Source organism: Ptychodera flava, chromosome 13, assembly GCF_041260155.1.
Source record: "Ptychodera flava strain L36383 chromosome 13, AS_Pfla_20210202, whole genome shotgun sequence".
Classification (NCBI taxonomy): domain Eukaryota; kingdom Metazoa; phylum Hemichordata; class Enteropneusta; family Ptychoderidae; genus Ptychodera; species Ptychodera flava.
In genome coordinates, this window is record NC_091940.1 from 36,031,462 (window position 1) to 36,037,763 (window position 6,302).

The window sequence follows — 6,302 nt, forward strand, 5'->3', positions numbered from 1 at the left end:
GCCTGCATGTATGTATATTGGTTGATAATTGCATGATAATTGATAATTGATAATTGAATTGATAATTGAGTCCAGACTGAAAGTCACTTGTCAATGATACAAATGCGGCGTACATATTCACAGGCTGTGATAGCAAGCTGAACACTGTACAGTTGAACACGCTTAGGAAGTCATTTAGCACCACATGATCGTCACGTGATCCTAACTTTTCATCAGCTACTTTAATAGCCAGAGCTATCTCTGTCACTGCTAGTATGCAGTGAGAGTGACACTGCCCGCATGGACAGTAGCTGTATTAACTTTGATAATTTTGACAATAAGTTTGTTCAGTTTATACAATTGAATTCTTGTTCTACAGTGAAACTTTCTTGTTCACAAGATCGGGCTTGAAAACGACACATTGAAGACCAGGAGTCTTGAAAGTTATCGGATATTTTTGAATTCTTGCATGTGAGAATAATCAAATATTAAAGAAAAAAGATAGGGGTAACCCTGCTTGATTTTCTAAATTTTCACATCTCATCGTAAAATAACACAAAAGTAAAACTTTGTATAGTAAAGACTCTAATTTAAATGAAAAAATGTGTGACTAAATGGAATTATTTTCATTTTACCAAATTTACCATTCTTACACCAAAAATGTAGCCAGGAACTCACAATTTGCATTCTCTCTCATGATCGTCATTTTGTGTGCTCGTCAACAGGTGCCATTGACCTGGCCAGAGTTGGATAAACTCAAGTCGACTGAGACTGATAAATCAAAAATGTCCACTGATGTGTTTAAAAATGAATCAATTTAAGAACTTGCCTTAGGAATATGGCTCTACAAACTGCTAATAACAGGTAGTGTTGAACATCTACGAGCAAAGCTGCACAATACGTGTTTATTTTTTTCTTTGCGTGCATCCCTAATAAATATGCGGCTATAATAATTGGGGGGGAGGAGACTTGAACATTTTTGATCATATAGATGGGGGACTTGAAAACTTATTAGGGTATCGAGGGGGGATCTGAGAAAAAATAAGATTTCAATCGCGATTTCTCAAGCCCCACCCCTAACCGTTATTTGTGAACGCAGCCTTAGCAATATCATATTAGCGGAATTGGTTTACCTTTCAAATTCCAAAGACCGATAAGACCCCACATAACTGTTATACCCCTGCTAGTGCGTTCGTTGTTCACTTTGTCAAAGTTAATCCGGTGATAATCTGGTAACAGCGCCCACAGATTAGTAACTTACTCTTGCTTGCTTTGGGCATAAGTTAATCAAACGCAGCAGATAGTAGACGCAACACAGTGATAAAATTTCGCGTAAGGTTTTCAAGGGAAAAATACATGACACAGTGAAGGAGAAAAAGAAATCTTTACAAAATCAGTGCTAACATGAGACCAAGACACCAAAGGTTGGTAGTATAAATCTTTATTGGCAATATCATAGTCCAAAGTATGAAAATAAAATAAACAATAGCAACAAGAAACTTTTACTTAGACCAAGACACGCCTATCCCTGCCCCCACCCCTGGGGCCGGACATGTAAACTATTCATAAATGGTACATGGCGAGATGTTGACCAATTGATTTAATCCCTTGATAAGGTCAACACGGTAGCTCATCAGGCAATGTTTACAAACAAGTAGCGGTGCATGGTCAACCAATCAAAGATTAAAGGAAGATGAGACCATTGATAAAAAATACACTTCTTTATTTGAAATATCACAGGTATCACCAAAAAGATATATGGACCGCATCTATTGTTTTATTGTTCTCTTCAATGTTTGAATCTTTTCACAGGACCAACATCACAGAGTAGGATTAGATACATACCTGGAGATTCACGTTGTGGTTTGCACGGCAATTTAAAGGGGCAATCACCTTTTGAAAGTAAGGATATATATTTGAATTTACATTACCAAAATTGATGAAACTTGCTATTTACATTAAAGATACTATGATAGAACATTATTAAATGTCATTCAGCATTTTTACATCAGCCATTCCTAATTTGCATATTTTATGAACGTTCCTAATTAGGGGTATTTATCTGAATTGATGAGACCAAAGTTGACGAAACTGGCTATGTACATTAAAGATACTATGATAGAACATTATTGAAAGTCATTAAGCATTTGAAGTTTAGCCAATTCCTTATTTATTTGCATAGTTAATGAACTTTCATAATCAGGATATTTATCTGTATTGACTAGACTAAAGTTGACGAAACTTGCTATGTACATAAAGATACTATGATACGACGTTACTGAAAGTCATTAAGCATTTTTACTTCATCCAGCTCCTAATTTGCATATTTAATGAATTTTTGAAAATGAGGGACATATATTTGAATGACATGACCAAAACTGATGAATCTTGCTATGTACATTAAGATACTATTATGTAGGCTAACATTATTGAAAGGCATTAAGCATTTTTGCTTCAGCCATTCCTAATTTGTGTATTTAATGAACTTTCCTAATTAGGGATATATACTTGGATTTATTGATCAAACTTGGCATAACATGCTATGTAAATTGATGATTATACCAGGTTAAAACAATATCAAAAGTCATTTCACATTTTCATGTCAGCTAATTTATAATTTGCATATCTAATGAGCTTTCACAGCTCTGCATTATGGCTTTAAGGACATGACCAACGCCAATTTTGAAAGTCATTTCGCACTTAAGGTTTCGTGTCAGCTAATTTATAGTTTGCATATCTAATGAGCTTTCAAAGTTTGGAATATATAGTTTGAAGGACTTGACCAAAGGCAATTACACTTGCTATATAAAGTGGTGATACAATGACAGCAGTCAAAGAAATTAACTATTTCAATTTCAGCTAATTGCGTATTTGAATACTTAATGACCTATAAAGTTAATCTGTAGTGAATATTGTTCATTATGTTGATCATAATACTTTTCAATGAAGTTGCAAACATGTGGCAAAGGTTCAAATTTACACATAACTTCAATATATAATGAAACGCGTGAGCATTTACAGTTATACTGGTTGACATTGACTGTTCATGCGATTTGAATCTTTTATCTTCTTTGAAAGGGGTGTACAGTTTGTCAATTTGCTCAGAGATGCAGCTGATAAAAACCCACCCCCTTTACCGTCAAACTTTTCAAACCAAATCGATGGAAAGTGTATCTAAAGCGTGCCAGACTTCAAAACTAAGCGCTGTAATCGAGCGTTGATGTATATAAGATGACGACAACCTTAGTTTTTGTAATTTTCAAATCATTTTTACAAAACACCTAGATTATGCAATATTGAATGCCCAGTCACTGCAGGTGTACTTGAAAAATATTTAATGGAAACAATATCAAATATTGTTTGCAAGAAATGCATTCACTGCTGTATATAATCAAACAATAAGAACATATTTACTGATCGATAACTTTGGATATTATAATACGGTAATTGTGCAATTAATACAAAAAATCCTAATTGACAAAAACAAAGGGATCAATTTGTTTTTGTTTTGTTTATTTTTTTACTTTTGAAAACTCACCACCAATAAAAAGATCTAAAGTATTAGCAACATCTGTTTCATTGCTCTCTGTCACAGTGCACAACCCCACTGTATCGACAAAAACAATTGTCTACACTTTGAATAGACCTAGGGCACTCCGGGTCATCAGCCTCTCAAGTTCACCAGAGTTAAAACAGTTTTAATGCATGACATGCTTTGCTGATTTTCTTGGCTTAAAGTTTTCCCAGGTGTGGAGGCTTTTCATCCAAAAAATGACCTACAAAACGGCTATCGCACGAATATGTCAGAGCTAAGTCTGCGATAAAAGGTCATTTGAAATTCAGGGCAAAACACAATTTTGAAACTTAAGTTTGGTGACCAGGGGTGACCTAAGGTCATCAACCTTTTTGGACTCATTTGGTTTCGTGAGAGTACCAGTACTATTTTGATCATAAATCTTAATGTTGGTAATAGAAATTGTAAATGTGGTACTCAACCCTGTAAAAATTAAACCTTCGGGGTTCCGACCCTCCCCGAACCCCGCCTTCCGCCGACGAAAGGTAATATGACCTCGATATTTGAAATTTACGATATATAGCAGCGTGATTGTCATTGTTTTATCACAAATATGACCTTTTCTGAGCTGAAAATTACATGTCATTGACAACGATTAGAGTGCGAAAAAAGTAGTGCTGCCAGAGACCGACAACCAACCTGTTTACTTAGTTTAAGCTCAAAGGTCAAACATGTTCAAGTTGGAAAATACATGACTTGCTTCCATCGACAGTGAGTCTGAGGAATGAGACCGCCTCGCCTCAGAGATTTCTGCAAAGAATAGTCGTCTAATATACAAGAACCACCCTCATGTTAAAGCATAGACAGTGGAGAAACTAAGTCAACGGGATTTCTAAACCTTGAGGGCGCACTTTTAATGTGATTTTCTTTGACGTATATTGCGATCCTATCCGCTGTGATTGACATTTTATTAATCAAATCTTAGGCCCAATTACTCACTTTTTGACGCCGAGGAATAGCCAAGAAACGTCTCTATAACATACATCAAATCTTCTCTTCTTTATTTTTCATAGCTAAACTGATAGCATTACCCTGTAAGGTTATTACATCGATCAATCATTTTGCCATGCCTTACGCTCAGATAACAATTAAAAGTCTAGCAATGTCGAATTCATGTACACACCAGTTTACTTCATTCATTGTCATCTCAACAAATAATGTAATGTCGGAATTTTTGATATTTTAGTGACAACGCATCAGCAATAATATAAGTGATAGGCATCTACCCTGTATTATAAATTGAGATTAGATATGTATATCTGTATATGTATATACTCTTGTATGTACATGTATAAATAATTATAAATTATTTTAGATCTCTGCAAAAGATGTATAAATTATTAGATGTATAAATTATTTTAAATCCTTTACGTCCAGAAAAATCTATAAATCAATGCATTATAGATGTTTAAAAATAAATATGTCTTCTGAGTATAGACTATAGTTTGCCTTTTCCTATAAAGAAAAAGAAAATGGCGGTAACGGAATTGATGTTCTCCGAAGATCTCGCACCCCATGAGGGTGTTACCGCCGGCAGGGAGGGGAAAGACTGCTCCTAGTCTAATGCCAAACCCCTTCTCCAGGGCAAAGCCTGGTAGCCCCAGCACGAGACCTGTCAGGACGCGCCTGGGATACGCCTGACTATCGCACAACTTCTAGTAAGTAACTCATCTGTATTAAAATCACCATGTGAACAGCTTAAACTCTATCTCCAGTTTCTGTAATATCATGGCCTAAACCGACGATGATACACTATATAAAACGCTGAAGAAATTGTCTCTCGCGATATGTAACTTGTGTCTACGCATGGAAAGTAGACAGGAAGAACACAGAACGCATAGAAAATATTCGTGGTCATGTAGAATCAGGAAGTTTTGTTCTAAATCTTCTTGTGCAGCGTTCAACATTAACATTGGACCTTTGCATAAATCTGCATGGCTAATTAGTCCCAAATTTAGCTGAGACACTTACACACTGCATACCTAACACCGAATTAATTAACACCTTGAACGGACACGGACACCTTCAAATGTGTCAGTGTAGTGCACAGTGAACTAATTCTGTACGTTTTTCTTTTCACAGATCACGACATCAAAGGAAAGTAATATTTCTATAACAAGACAACGAGCAGTCACCTCTCCATAAAAGAGTTTTATTCTTTCGTAAAATTCGATTGGAAGGAAGACGCTTTTCGACCTTCGTTGTTTGAATGAGAAGACGACGTGTAATATGCTCTTGAGTCACACAGCAACGATTGAAGTTTAAATACAACGTGTTTGCCGATGAGAATGAAGGCAGAAAATAAAACGATAACAGTTTGGCAGGAAAGAGATTCGTAAATTCCATTAGCATTTGGATTGGTGTATACTGCAGAATTGTTTTTTCGTTGCAAAATGGTTTAAGTAAGAGTTACACTTCGCCTTTCGATAATATCATTGCTTACATGGGTTTTGTCTGCAAAATTAATACTTGGCATTTGCTTTAATTGAAAATGTACTTCTTTATAAGAGAAGAAAAATAATTAATAACATATTCGAAAAGTTTCACCCAAAACGTTTTACTCAGTAAACTTGAGAGGCTGATGACCCAGAGTGACCCGTGGTCAATCCAAATTGCTGATAATTGTATCTTTCCTTGTCTTCTTTTCGTAGCCTGCCTAAACTTTTTTCCACTATCCATGAACCTTTGTGGAGATTAGTTCAACGTCAAGCAGAGTGCTTTGTTTACCCAAGAAAATAGTTACAAGCAT